Here is a 15866-nt window from a genome sequence, read left to right as displayed (position 1 = left end):
CTGCTGAGGAAGATGAAATTTTTTCTAGCACTGAAAGCCATCAGACCAGTGAGATACAAACAAAAGAAAATAGGTGACATCAGAACAACTTCAGTGTGGTGAGTTTGATAGCTCCAGCTCTAGCAAAAGAGGTTTGAAGATGAGATAAAACATATTGGAATAAATATGTAATTAACTGAAGTCAGTAAAAAGATTTGAATCAGAGCTGAAGATTGTTGAAAGAAAATTTCTTTAATTATCACAACTAGAATGAACTGGAAAAAACAGTTGTTGAAGAAACGGTAAGATTGACACAGATAAAATTTTGATAGAGGAAACAGAAAAAAACTCGAGCCATTAGACAAGGGCTGGGAAATAGTAAGATGCTAAAGATTACTTTACTAAAGTACTTATCTAACTAAAAGTTTCAGTGACAAAAAGCAATGTGAAGCTGATGTATCTAAAGTTTGTAAAGATGCAGTCAAAATAGAATTTATAAATTCTGCTGTATAAATACATTGATAGGTGTGTGTCTGACACTTACAAAAGTAAAAGATCTGTTGGAGAGACATTCTGTAGTGGAGAGGATGAAGAGGTACATATAATAGGCTTAGAAGAGGTACTGATATCCAGATCATTCTGTGATCTTTTCTATGAAGTATTTGTTTTGTTTTGTTCTATTCTTAAAAAACCTATTAAGAACAACTTTAACATTTACAAAATTATTAACTGGGATGTATTTTAAAACTTGATTTTTCTTTCTGTAATCAAAATATTACTGTTATATTTTGGAAGCAAATATGAATAGTGTTAGTAGGGAATAACTGATCATCCAAGTACCTAGCATTGTAACTGCCTGCTTTGTCGTGTCTGACCTTTTATGTAGGTACATTCATATTAAGGAGAAAGCAAAAGAAAAGGCTTCACCCCCCTTTAATTTATCAAGCATATTTACTCTTAAATATGATCAATTTACAGTAGCTGTGACTTATTGCACCTATTTTGTTCAACTGGGTAAATGTCTGACAATTTTCTTATTTTCTCTAAGGATGTATTTTATCCACATAAACATCACAACAAAGTTTTGAATACCTATGAGGCAAAATATTATCTTAATAATTAAAATTAATCCTCCAATAATAAATCAGATTTTTTTTCCATTGCTTAATTTAGCTATGACAATAGAATGAGGCTAGATGAAAATTGTATTTCCACCTGAAAAGATCTAACTATTCTTTTTCAGAGTGGAAATTCATAAAGATTGCAATTGTGTACCTTGCTGTTTAAAGATGAATAGTGTAACTATTTTTGCTGACTGAGGTTTGGCAATATAGTTTGGTTTTCAAACTTATATGCTTATTCTCCTATAAAGTGAATGTGGTGCATTACCCTAGTTTGGTTTTGGAGAGAGAAAAAGAATTTTTTTCCAACATTTCATCTTTCTCCACTATTTTCCTTTGCTTTCTTCCTTGAACCTCCAGTTTGTTTGAGGGTTTCTTTTCTTGTTGTTGGTGGTGGTTTTGGTTGGGTTTTTTTTTCTAGAAAAAACTGTTAAACATAGACAAAACATTCAATATTTGTCTCATCAACTGTAACTATTATACAATCCGTAACCTATATTATCCATACATATGTACACTCATACATATATATGAAGCCCTGTGTGTGCACATGTATGTGCATAATCAACACATTGTTAAATCAAAATCGGTTAAAATATGTCCAAGAAACATCAAGTCAGTATCCAGGGGTTCCTTTTATTATAGCAAATGTAGTAGTATCATATAAACCAATTATATTTTACTTAAAACTTTAACCCTAATGTGCAATTAAAAGATAGTTATAATGTTTAATAGCATTAAATATTGAAGCAGTCATATAATTGATGTATTTTCTTTATTTTATTCTAGTATTCTGAAATAATTATTCAAATTCATTTAACTTATCTCTCCTCAAGTCTAAAGGTCTCCAAGCAGACCTCTCTAGATAGATGTGATTTCCTTTGTAGTTTCATACTAAATGTATTTATCTTTCCTGTGATTTTCATAGGTGTTTTTAACCAGGATATTCTTCCACTCACAAGCTTCTGTTAGTCCATTTTGGGCTCCTCCATTATGAAGCGTTTTTATGACAATGTTAGTGCATATGAGTTAATGCAACATTATATGGCCTGATTCTCTATCACTATACTCCAAGGACTCACAGATATGTTTTCAGCCCTTTCAGCCAAAGTATAGACAAGAGACAATATTTTTGAAGGTTTAAAAACCCAGAGTAACTCTAAGAAAAAAAAACATTGCTGTGGAAATAAATCTTCTATATTTTTTATACAGATTCTAGGCACTCCACCTGTATGATTCTGGAAGTCCACTTTGAGCCTAATTTACAAACGATTCTCTTCTATCCACTTTTTCTCTTACTGTTACAAATTTTCTGCTGTCATTTCTTATGTGTCATGTTCTGTCCTTGCACAACAGAAACATACTCTGCGGTGTCTCCATACAACTGCCAGGGAATTTTGTGAAGTCAGGCTTTCTAGTAATTTTATTTGCTAAGGTATGTGCAAACTGTGTGCTTAGCGATGTGACATAAGGGGAAAAATTAACGTATGTATGTATCTCAGGAAATTAGGAGATAATCCTTGCTGCTCACATAAAACTTCAATGGCATCAAGGCTCTAAAATGTAATGAGGAATCCAGGATTTCTGCAGAAAACTTTATTAATTTCAGTAATCTTACATATTTCCATATGTAAAATCTTATATTCTAAGAGAATATACTCTGAGTGTAAGTTTTTCAGATGTAAAGATTTTGTGGAATTGGAAGATAAATGAAATTAGATGGTTTGTTTTTTGTTGGGTTTTTTTAATCAGATCATTAGGCAGTGCTTCTGAAAGCCCAGAAAAGCTGAAAAGTAAATTGAAAGGAAAACATATCGAAAGGAAGAAAACTCATTCTTTACAGACCTAATTCTCTGAAGCAGTTCTTCTGTCTTGAGGAAACTGCTGCTTCCATTTTGGGAAATGTGTACATCAAAACACCCACCAAACTTAAGTTGATATTTGTCTGTAATATAAAATAACAAATTAATGACATAAAATTGAGGCAAAAATGAGGAAAACATGGATTTTTTTTTGTTAAATGTGTGGTCTACAAGCAATAAATCCAGTGTGCCTATGTTTGTTAGCTCTGATCTGATTCATGAGTCAGTATGAAGCGTTTTAATGGAAAAACTTCGAAAACATTTTAAAGTTCTATTTTGTAACAATTTCTCATTCCAGTGTTTCAACCTGGATCCAAGATCTCCTTTTAAGAAAAACTTTACACAGCTGCTTTGTAAGACCAGTCCTACTAACCAACTAGGGAAGAATTATTTTTCTTAATCATTTTATGATTTTGTTTAGAATTTCCCCCATCTTTTCTCCATTATGTAGACAATAAGATTCCTTCCCTTCTATTAAGAACAAAAGCCAATATATTACATTTATGTTTCATAGCAGTTCTGGATTTTTGAGGGTTTTTTTTATTTTTTTTCCCCCCAGGGTAACAAAGCATCTCTGACACCCTGTGTCGTGCTTTCACCCCAGCTGAGAGCTGAGATCCATGCAGCTGCCTTCTCTTTAAAGCAAAAGAGGAGGGGGAGAAGGGGTGGTGGTGGTGGTGAAGGATCCTCCAAGAGTCCAGGCAAGGCACACAATTGTTCAATTTCTTCTGCCTCCAAAGTAGCTATTCCAAAAGCCCACCGGTACCCTTTTGGGTCTTTAAAATACCCTCTATGGAGATAATCTATACCTATAATGCACAGAGCTTCTGGGCCAGTCAGAATGGGGTGTTTCTTCCAGTCCTTCCCAGTTAGGCTCACCTCAGCCTCTAACACAGTCAATTGTTGAGATCCCCCTGTCACTCCGGAAATACAAACACTTTCTGCCCCTTCATGGTTCGATGGCATTAGCCAACATTGGGCACCAGTATCCACCAGAGCCTTATACTCTTGTGGGTCTGATGTGCCAGGCCATCGGATCCACATAGTCCAATAAACACGGTTATCCCTCTCCTTCACCTGGCTAGAGGCAGGACCCCTCTATTGTTGGTGATTGTATTGGCTGTTCACTGGTGAAGCATTCTTCCTGGCAGAATCATGTTGTGTGATTCTTTTACCCTGCAGCTCATTTACTTGTGCTCAAAGGGCTGAGGTGGGCTGCATACCCCACTTCCTCATGTCCTCACCATGGTTACGCAGGTAAAACCACAGCATCTCTCGCGGTGTGTACTTACTGTATCCTCCCTTCTGGGACGATGGATGCTTTCTCCCAGTAGCTGCAACATTGCTCCATACAGGTTGGGAGTTGGACACATTGTTGTCAAGTCGTTTGACCGGTTTCTCTACCGCTGCGATGATGGAGAGGGAAACATTGTCTTGATATTTCCGGAGTCGGCAGGACACCTCATATACGGTTGGTGGATCTGTATCACTCCAGTCCATTGCTGCCGGTGAATTGGTGTGCCCTGGTGGTGCACTTTGTACAACCTTATGCCACATATCTGGGGTGCATAGGACCTCATCAGGATCAGAGGGAATCTGTGAGTTGTCCAGATCATAACAAATTATCTTCCATACAGCTAATTCTCTCAGGTGCTGGATAACTGTCTCTAGGTTGTTACACTTGGGTGACTGACATGTACTATATTCCTTTATGGGATATCTTTCCTTCACACTTCACAGTAGTCACCTCCAGAGGCTGAGGATTTCCGGTTTTCTCCCAATTGTCTTGTCAATGCCTCCTTCCCCAGCTAGGGATCCCAACTGCTTGGCCTCCCTGCCATCTAGTTCCAGACTATTGGCCCCATGATCCCAGCATCGGAGCAACCAAGTGATGATGTGCTCACTTGGTTGGTGGCTGAAATCTTTTCGAACCTCACACAGCTCACTCAGGGTCAGGGATCGAGTGACAACAACCTCTGGTTCTGCCTCATCCTAACATGCTTGAGATGGCCCCGATTCATCATCATTGTCATCATCCTTCACTACTCAAACTGATTTCTTTGTGTGTTTCCTCTTTTGTATGGGAGCAACAGACACTGGTGTGGGTTGGTATTTTTGATTATCGGCAGTATCTGCTGTAGGGGTAGCAGTAGCTGCAGCGTCAGTTGGGAAGGTTGCAATAGCCACATAGTCACAGTGGTTGCAGTAGCCACACTGCTACTCACGGGAGTTGCAGTAGCCTCAGCACTAGTCACAGTGGTTGCAATAGCCGCAGTGCCGGTCACAGGGGTTGCAGCAGCTGCCATCTCTGCTGGTCTGTTTTCTTTCCTTTCCCTCTGACAGTGCTGACAGTACTGACAGTGCTGCCTGCTATCGAGCAGTGTTTGGTAAATGGTGGCCAGGGCTCAGCGCAGTGCAGTAAGTTGTGCATCTCTGGGAAACCTGCAGCAATTTCTTTTCAGATATGCAGTCACTTTATCAGGGTCCTGTAGCTGTTCAGGAGTGAAGTTCCAAACCATCGGGCATGAGAAAGTGCCCAGGTACTTGCCCATACTCTGCCACATGCCCTGCCATTCGTGATTATCCAGCCTCAGAGAAAGCTCTTGAATGGTATACATAAACCTGTGCTTAATATATAATGAAAACTGAACCATCTGCACCAAACCTACCAACAATGAAATGCTAGTTTGAATATCCCAGGGAAATTGAAGATTTTCAAAAACTGTTATAAGAGCTGTTGTATTTAGCCCAAAGGGAAAGAAAGCAGTGTAGTTTTTTCTTTCTGTACCCCCACCATACCGGCTGCTGTTATTAACATCTTCCTGTCCAAAGAATAGACAGGGCAGCAAAATCTCATACAAGTACCAGCACAAGCTCATGGTCATCAATACTATTGTATCGAAGACGGATATCATAAAATACACTAAAATGAAGTACGGGAACAAAACCACGAGCTGCAGCCCCGAGATGGTAAAAAATCCTGCCAGGATTGCATACAGCATACAGCGGTGCAACCCAGACCCGTCCCGGAACCCAACCTGCCCCAAAAAACCTGTGTGTCCTGGATCCATCCCCCTCCTCCTCCCACCAGTCCCCCTTTATACTGAGCATGATGTAATTGGCATGGAATACTCTCTTTGGCCAGTTTGGGTCACCTGTCCTGGCTTCGTCCCCTCCTTTCTCACTAATAGAGAAATATGAAGAACTAAGAAAGTCCTTGACTGCTTGACAACAACTAAAAACATCAGGGTGTTATCAGCACTACTCCCATTTTGACACTCAAACACACCATTCCATCCGCTCCTACAAAAGAAGTTAACTCCATCCTGACCAAAACCAGGACACCCTGATATTATGCATAACCAATGTTTTTATTATATGGAGGGTGTTTTATACTGCAGCTGTACCTACCAGTACTGAAATAATTAAGGCTATGTCACAGTAATTCCATTAACACTACCGCTCCTCCTGCTTTATGATTCAGATGTAACAATTTACACTCTGTTTAAACTTGAAAGACAAGGTTTCATCCTTGAAAGTTTGAGAAAGGTGGGTTTTTGGTTTGTGAGATTTTTTTATAAAAAAATAAAACCAGACCAGTTGATAATTTTTAAAATGTAATAACCTGCTTAAAAAAAAAGAAGCAATTCAATATGTTGCGTTCTTGTAATTAACCTCCTCAAACCTGAAAAATAAACAGATAAATAAAGTTCTTATTTTGGTTTTGGTTATGCCATGTTGTAACCTTGCTCTCCAGAAAATTCTACAGAAAGCACTCTTTTGCTAAATGGAATACACAGACTTGCAAAGTACATAGCTTATTCTTCTACTAAATGGCAAAAGCCCTATGGTGAATGTATCTACTAAGGATACATATATGCTGAGACACTATGTTCCATTTGAAACACTGCCTACATCTTAGCGTTATTTTCGATAATTAATGTACATAAATTTTCCATTTTTTAAATCACTTAAAAACATTTTAAATGGTGTTCTCTTATGACTTTAAACATTTTTAAAATCTGAATAACTTAAACTACTGTTTTGGGCTTTTATTCACTTTTTAAGCCTCTGCTTGGAAACCGATCCTTTTTTAATCCACATCTGCAAAAGTATAGTGTGCATGCATACACACTCTTGAAAACTTGAATAGACAGTTTTTACTACTCACCTCATTATAAGATTTTAATTTTTCACAACTCCACTTTTACAGAGGCATAGGCTACCAAAAAAACCCTAAACCAAACCCAGAAACAACCCCATAGTGAAAAGGGATTATATTTCAGATTTTCAGGGAAGTGCACAACAGTGCTTTCAAACTTCATTCCAGGAATTCTTTCATCATTAAGACATAATTTAAAATTAAGAACAGTACACATGTTTCAGAAGACCTTTAAAAGTTTGTAAAAATGTGTCAGTCAAAACATTCTTCTACTGAAGTCTGGACTTCTGTGAACGAAATTTAGTAGGGGAGATTGTTTCTATTATTAGCACAAAGAAAGTTTCACAAGGAGTAAGTATTATTTATGATAATATATGCTAGGCCCTCTGTGGAGTTAGATCTGTAGGCTAAAGACAAGTATTGCATTTCTCAATATTTCAGATTTTCAGCTATGAATAGTATGGAAATATGTGATACGAGGATGAAAGGGGTGCACTTACCTTCAAAAACTGTTGACCTACCATATTCTACCATGATGAGTTGTGTATGTCAGGTAAACTAATATTAAACAAAAATAAAAGATTTTGACTTTTAAAACTTTATTTTAAGATGTTTGACAACATGTTTTTCATTGGAAAGATGCATTTTTCTATGTGTTGACTTCATCATCTCTTTTACGCCTTGCACTGAGCTTTATAAACACATACATAATTCATTGTGTTCATGCAGCTAGTTGTAATGCATCACTTTGATGAAGACTGCTTAATTCCTGAAATTGGTTTCATAACTCTTTTCCAAAATGTTAAATAGTTTTTTTGTTTCTTGAAAGTATTTGATATAACTGCTACATTTTTTATAAGCTGGACTCTCATCTTAATTATTCAGTAATTGATTGTCAGACCATAAATTATAAAAAATTTGTAATAATATTTCAGATTCCTTGAGCTATTTCAGACTGAATCCTGCTAGTCTCAGTAATTATTAAATTGTTCCTTACTACGTAAATAGTGCTTTGTGAAAAAGAAGAGAGCTGCAGATTGAATACACCAGTACATTTTAACAAAATCAAAGGCATATTCTGTCTTTTGTAGTTTTTACTTCTGATGACATACTCTTGAAGGATAAAGATTAAGAAAAGAAAAGGCTTTAAAGACTTGTGGCGTATTGGAAGACCTTTCTCAAAATCCTAACAAGTAATCTTGCCTAGTTCCATAAACAGATGCCATGCCATCTTTGGTTGTTATTACAAATGCATTAGTCTACTGTCTTCTCTATTTAGGTATTACCCTTCCTTCTCCAAATGTATTTTGTAACTTCTTTATAAAATAAGTCACAAATTTTCTCATATATGTTCCAATCTGCAACAAATACTAAACCTTCCTTGAAAATCTAATGCGCTTTTCTCAAAAGAAAAAAACAGAGGATGGCTTCTCTGACATCCACTCACCAGAAACAGCCTCACTGGGATACACAATATAAAATGCCCTGGCAGCTATTATTTCTCTTCCAAGCAACTGGTAAGACTAGCCACATGATACTGTTATGCTTTTGATTCCTACCCATGCAGCAGAGATATTTAGTCTGGTGACATTTAGATTACGGAGTAATGCCTCAAGGTTCTTTTTCATATGTTGCCCCCTTTTTATTCCGTTTGGCTTAGTGAAATTGGTATGTAGAAAGACCTTTCCATTGTGACAGTACAACCACTGTTGACTACTATTTCCACAGTTTTCTGCTCTCATGGTTGCTTTCTTCACTGAATTTAATGATTGGGCAAAGGAAAAAATGATCAATTCCTCCAGTGCCTAAATTTTTACACTTAAAGTTGGCCTTTACATTTATCTGGCATTAGTAAAGACACAAGAATAATGCCAATGAATTGTATTTAGCAATGACATTACTTCACAATTATTGGGACTGAACACATATATGTATACATAAAATCATTATCAATGGGAGAAACAAGCAGAAATTGAGAGATAGCAGGAATTTCTTGAAGCTTCAAGAGGATTGCAGAAAAATACAAGCTGATCTCAGGGGTGCACCTTTCCAGTTCTGTGAACTGATGTGTACAAAATGCACATCATAATTCTGCCAACATTTTTACTGGCCCCTGTGAGAGACAGTGCCTTCAGCTTCACATGGAAGGAGGATGAGCATTCTCAGAAGAAATGTGACTCATTAGATGGCACTTCTAACACAGAGCACACCATCTTTCATGTGTACCTGCATGAAGCCCGTAGAAAAAAAATAAAAAAAGAAAAAAAAAGCAAATTATATTTGTCCATTATCTATTTGGAATGGATTAGACATTGTTTGTTCTGGGATATTAATTTTTATATATTTCCTCTTCTAATCCAGTAAATACTTAGTTGTCCTAATTACCAGGAAGCTAAAATATCATTATTAAATACATGTGTGATACAGTATTGTTGGCTAAAAATTAAAATGGCTACCTCAGCTGACATTTCTTTTATTGGGAAGAGGCAGGGAGAGGTGTGGAAGAGCATAAGGATACATGCATTCTATGCATTCCATCCAAAAATAAAATACTGTGTCCAACAACACTCCGTTGATATTTTAGTGTTGCTTTTCAACCAGATGTCAAGTGAAGCAATGCATGGATTTATGCCCTAGATTCACTATTTTCTAGATTTTAAATCTTGTAAGCTTTTTGCTTGTTAGTTTGATATGTTTTCTTAAGACCTATTCCAACTTCCAATAGTCTTATTGCTGTTCCATTAACTTGATCAATTGAATTGATGTTTTCAATATGTTCTGAGACTCCTCTTATTCTGAAATAATATGTAAAAAAACATGTTACCTGATAAGGTTTTCAATTTCCTTCTGAAAAGCAGGTAAAATTCTTCTTAAAAAATTGTAAAATGTAAGAGAGATATTTAGGACTTGTCTATACCTATATCAAAGTTGTAGTAGAGAAAATTACTTACAATAGCATTTGAACTTGATAATACATGCTAGTCCTCTGAATCACAAGCTGATAGAATCAGAAGGGGGTTGAGTACTCCTCATTTCCCCAGAGAAGTGATAGCCTGGAGGAAATTTAAATGCCCTTATCCAAATGCTACTGGAAGCTAATGTCATTTCACTACTTTTCTTTTTTTGGGGTTTTTTTTTTTTTTAACATTATAAGAAATCATTTAATCCAATGACACATCCATAGCCATTGTTGAACAATTCTATAGTTTCTTTCAGCAAAGCTTCAGATTTCTTCTTTCTACATCACAAAGAAGACACAAAATGAATCAATCAGAAAATAAGAGATTATAGTTTTTCCCTGATTTTTATTTATTTATTTATTTTTAAATGCTTGCTATGCACTGTACTGTGAGCCAGCAAATCTTGTGTTCATTGTATATTGCTGCATACTCATAGACAGACTATGGGGTGTCAGTCTGGAACTTCTAACACCTGAGCAGCAGTTCTCTTATATTTTGGCTGGAATAGAGTTAATTTTCACAAGAACCTGGGAAGGGACACAGCCACGACAATTAACACAAATTAGAAAAGGGTTATTCCATACCATATGATGTCATGTTCAGCATATGAAGGGAGGTGGCTGAGGAGGAGTCAACATTTGGGGAAGGGATGGACATTGGGCTCCCAGGGTGAAGAAATTGCTATCACCCAATTTGTATATTCTAAGTATTGTTGTTATTTGCAATTTCTTTTCCTGTCCTAGTGAATTGCCCTTACACCAACCCATGAGTTTTATCTTTTTCTCCCAATTCTCCTCCCCATTCCACTTTGAAAGGAAGGGAACAAAATGGGGAATGAGTAGTCATGTGATGCTTAGGCACCACCTAGGACTAAGCCACAATAGCAGTGAAGGCTTCTAGGAGCCTTACCTTTGCTTGTTATCTCCAATCAGCTCATTGTCTCCTGTGAAGATCCCCACTGTGAAGGGGGCACTTGAACCACTCAGAGAATTGGTAAGTGCACCAACCCTTATAAACAGCTGCACCAGCAACATAACCATAGGACACATTTTAATTCCTTCTTTAAATCTTATGCATAACTTGCATTCCGCAACTCTCACCACATTGTGTTTGAAGTTTTTTCTTTGTTTTTTTTTAACACATGCTTAAAATGTCAATTTTTTTTCACTCTGAGGGATCATGTCTAGAGAAATACACACATGGTGAAGACGTGAACCTACTGCATCTTTGGGTTAATCTTGGTTTGGGATTTCTTGAACAGTTTACCTATTGCTTCACTGGCAATGCAATAGTCCAATTTTCACTTTGATGTTCTTGTCTACTGAAATCGAAGAACTGTGTTAAGCATGCTCGATGACCTTCTTTGCCTACCTATAAATCCTTAGTAAAAATGAGAATTATGTGAGTTGATGACATAATACAGTATATATCAAAGTAATGAGAAAGACAGGATGATTTTTGATTTTTAACAAGTTCCCTAAAAAGCAGAATGTTCATTGAAAATCAGAATTCAGAAGCAGAAAGAACATTTTGGAAAAATGTAGGGTTTACAGTGAATATATATATATATATTTAATTCAGGTATTTCCAGTGAAGTTTTCTATCCGTTCACTATCCAAACATATAGAGACATTTTAAATCCTTGTTTAAAGTTTCATGTCTCCATTTATACGAAATTTTTGGGTTTGAGTGACAGACATGTTTCTGTATTCCTGTTTTAATCTGATTTTATTCTTTTCTTTTAAAAATGTTCTTGTAATCAGGTTTAGTGTGGGAAATTAATTTTTAAAAAATCATCAATATTTAAATTTCTCAGTTAGAAATAGAGTTCTCTAGCATACAGTGAAAGGGCAATATATCGATAGAACTATATCAATAGAATACTATTACTGAGATAGAATTGACCTGTCCCTCAGGGTATGGAGGCCATGCTTGTAAATATACAAAGCAATTATATAAATGTTTGTCTTTTGGAACTGTGAAGAAGCTGAAACAATATATGTTTCCACTGTTAGACATTAAAGCAGTTTTTCTACTACAGGTTAATAAAAATATTGAAACAGGTTTTACAGTTTTGTTAGCATGTTTTATAGGAGAAAAAAAAGAAAAAAAAAGAAAAAGAAGCTGGATAAAGTCTTTGTGTGTACAGGGACCAGGAAACCATTGTAAGAAAGTTTTGTACAATATTCCAGACCACAACTTCATGAATGAGAAAGCATTGTAGAGATCACATATTAGAATGCTATTATGTAATACATTTTAATGTCTTAAAAATATGGTCGTTGTTCAAAAACTAAGAATATTGTTTAAATACTATAAAGAAACAGACAGGGCTTCCAGGTCCCTTTGTTTTTTTTTAATAAAGAGAAAGAAACTTTCTTTCCAGCTTGTACAAGAGTGTTTTTTGCACTGAAGTTTTTTGACTCTAACATACGTGTTCAGAACTTTAAATGTGAGTATGAATTCTGAAGTTACTGTAATCTGAGAGTGTGTGGTTGTATTTAGGACTTCCTCTCTGTGTTTTTAAAAATTGTTTCAACATACTCTGTAGTTGAAGTCCCCTGTAAGGAAGGACTTTTACAGAGCCACTTTCAAGGAAGTCCTATTCTTGTACTGAACTATAATTAAAAGTGGAGGCTGCATAATTTTTCAGTGTATTTTTGCATTGCATTATGGGTTCATGAATACGAAAAATAAAGGGTATGTAGGAAGAACAGTTGCTTTGGAAGTCACAACAGTCTTTGAAAGCTTATCTTCCAATCAACTTTAAAAAGAAAATAAGAAAACATAGGATGATTAAAAGGAAGGCAATTAAAAATGTCTACCTGGAGAACAGAAAGATTAAAAGGTTGTTAAAAGGTATTTTCCAAGTCAACAAATTATTAAATCCTCTCTGTTAAGTCACAGAACATCTGTCCATCATTAAAATGGGTAGTAAATTCTGAGTCAGTACTGTCCAGACTGTGGGTTGAGTAGTTCTGAGATAGGTATTTTTTAAAGTATATTGATATTTAAGCTCAAGAAGTATGAAGTTTTTAGAAAATGTCTGAAAACAGCTGTTGGGGTTGATTTAGAGGTGACATTTTCTTTCAGCCCCATTTGATTCTTCATGAAGCATTGACTTCTTTTGGTAGACATTAATTTCTTGTGTTCTGTGAGAAGCACTTTATTCTGTCATCATGGATAGCCATAATCAATACAACTTTATAATAAGATATATAATAATTATTACTCAAAAATTTAATGTACAAACATTTTTACCTCTAATTCACTGCATCAAGAATAACCTACAACCAAGGAATAATTAAAAATATTATTATGATTACTTAATAAAGAAAACCAACAGTGAATGCATAAAACCATAGTATATGCAAATGTGACATTAAATTTTTAGGTAAAGGAGGCTGAAAAACAGCAAGTACAAAAAAAATACTTCTGAGTTTTCACTTACCTTTTATTTTTATCAAATTTTTATTCTTTTTAAGTAAATTTTCTAAAACTAGGGTAGTCTGGATAGGGTAGTGCTGTCTTTCTGTGGTGTAAGTCTACCACCCAGAATTATATGGGTTAGAAAATAAGTTGTTCATGCTCTTAGACTCTAAAAATACGTTCTTACACCATAATGTTATTGTATTATATTTATTTTTTATTATATAAATTACTATAATATCATATTTATATATTTTGTTATATCAGGTTACATAGATTTTGACAGAAGAAAACATAAATCTCACTAAATCTGAATCTAACTCATCTGCATTTCTATATAATGACACCAGCATTTAGATGGTACTTAGATGGTAGTTTTGGTCTAAACCGAAGTTAAAAAATCCCAGGGCCTGGTATTCCCTTCTACACATCCTTCCGATGTAATACTTAACCCTTTTCAATAAATCTGTGACTCCAAACCTCTGAATAGGATGGTGTTGAAGGATAAAAACCTGGGAGGACTGGTTAACATATCAGAAGGCTGCTCTGCCATTCAGCGAGATCTTTACAGACTAGAGAATGAGGCAAAAAGAAACCAAATTAAAGCTTGCAAAGGCAAGTGTAGGGTCCTGGACCTAGGGAGGACCAACCCCAGGCATCAGTACAGATTAGGGGCTGACCTCCTGGGAAGCACCTCTGTGGAGAAGGACCTGGGAGCCCTGGTGAACAACAAGCTCTCAAAGATCCATGATTGTTCTTGTGGCCAAGAAAGCCAAAGACATCCTGGCATGCATTAAGAAAAGAGGATCTCCTCCCCTCTACTCTTCCCTGTTGAGGCCACATTTAGAGTACTGACTCCAGTTCTGGGTTCCCAGGCTCAAGAAAGACAGGAAACTTCTGCAGAGAGTCCAGGGGAGGCCTAGAAGCATGATGAGGGGACTGGAACATATCTCTTATGAAAGGCTGAGCATCTGGGTCTGTTTAGCACAAGGAATAGATGACTGAGAGAGGATCTGATTGACACAGAAATATATAAAGGATGGATGGCTAGACTTTTCTCAGTGGTGCCTAGTGACAGAACAAGGAATCACGGATATACAGTCAAACACAAGATGTTCCATCTGGACATGACAAAAAACTATTTCTCTTTGGAGGCGACAGAGCACTGGTGCAGGTTTTCCAGAGTGGCTGTGGAGTCTCCTTCTCTGGAGATATTCAAGGCCCACTTGGACCCAATTCTGTGCAACATACTTTACATGATCCTGCTTTAGCATAAGAATTGGACTAAATGATTTCCAGAGGTCCCTTCCAACACCTCCTATTCTGTAAATCTGTGCTAACCAGCTTCCAAGACATTGAAGAACAGGCTGAGACATATTTCATAAGCATCACTTATGCTTTAGGCCAGGCCCTGTTCCACAGTGTTTACAGTAGATTTCAGTATTTCAACAAATGGTGGAGGACTGGAGTAGCCAAAAAACCTAAATATTAAATTTTCAATAGTGACAAAATTTGTTTTTCAAGTTGTCTTTAGACGGAAGAGATGCTTAGGCTGATTTTTCAATGCCTTTTGGAAGGGGTTCAAAAAATAGCTCTTAATACAAGCATATTAGATTTCTTGGCCAGGAAATAAGTTGGCTATGTAATTAAATGAAATAAAGACATGAAGAACATTTTAATTAGTACATTAATAGGTGTATTTGTAATAAACTTTGCCAAAAATATTTGCCAGATCAGATATGTTACAATAGACATAAACAAGAACATATGCCCATATTACATTTCAGCTCAAAGGTCTATTCATCTCTTAGATATACAGGTTCTTTATTAGTGGTTTTATGTTTTGGTGTTTTTTCAATCACTACTTCTAGTACACACTTTGAAGTCTTTACAGCTGGTATCGGGGAGAGAAGAAAAAAAAACAAACAACAAAATGAACATGGGTATTCAAGCAAGATGGTGTTTATGTCTGAATTTAGATGGTATTATTAATGAATTCATAAAACCATAGAAACATAGAATCATAGGGATTGGAAGGGACCTCGAGAAATCATCAGGTCCAACCCCGCTGCCAAAGCAGCCTCCCTAGCTCATATTGCACAGATAGACGTCCAGATGGGACTTGAATATCTCCGGAGATGGAGACTCCACCACCTCCCTGGGCAGCCTGTCCCAGGGCTCTGTCACCCTCACTGGTAAAAAGTTCTTCCACATGTTGGTGCAGAACTTCCTGTGCTCCAACTTGCAGCCATTGCCCCTTGTCCTGTCTCCACAGACCACTGAAAAGGGGCTGGCTGATTCCCCCTGCATTCTATACTTTAGATATTTATAAATATTAATAAGGTCCCCCCTT

General features: G+C 36.4%; 1 pseudogene across 1 annotated transcript in view; it reads left to right on the top strand.

Moving 5' to 3' along the window:
• The first annotated feature begins 4825 nt into the window (after positions 1–4825).
• The window catches only part of LOC311203635 (histone H2A-IV-like), an 82840-nt pseudogene continuing 71799 nt past the window's right edge, over positions 4826–15866 (top strand). Inside the window, exon 1 of the transcript in view lies at positions 4826–4869. The product of the transcript in view is annotated as a histone H2A-IV-like (transcript). The remainder of the gene's footprint in view (positions 4870–15866) is intronic.

This window comes from Gallinula chloropus (genome assembly GCF_964237585.1).
Source record: "Gallinula chloropus genome assembly, chromosome: Z".
NCBI classification, from domain to species: domain Eukaryota; kingdom Metazoa; phylum Chordata; class Aves; order Gruiformes; family Rallidae; genus Gallinula; species Gallinula chloropus.
Note: the sequence above shows the minus strand (reverse complement) of the source record. Positions and strands in the feature narration are given on the sequence as shown.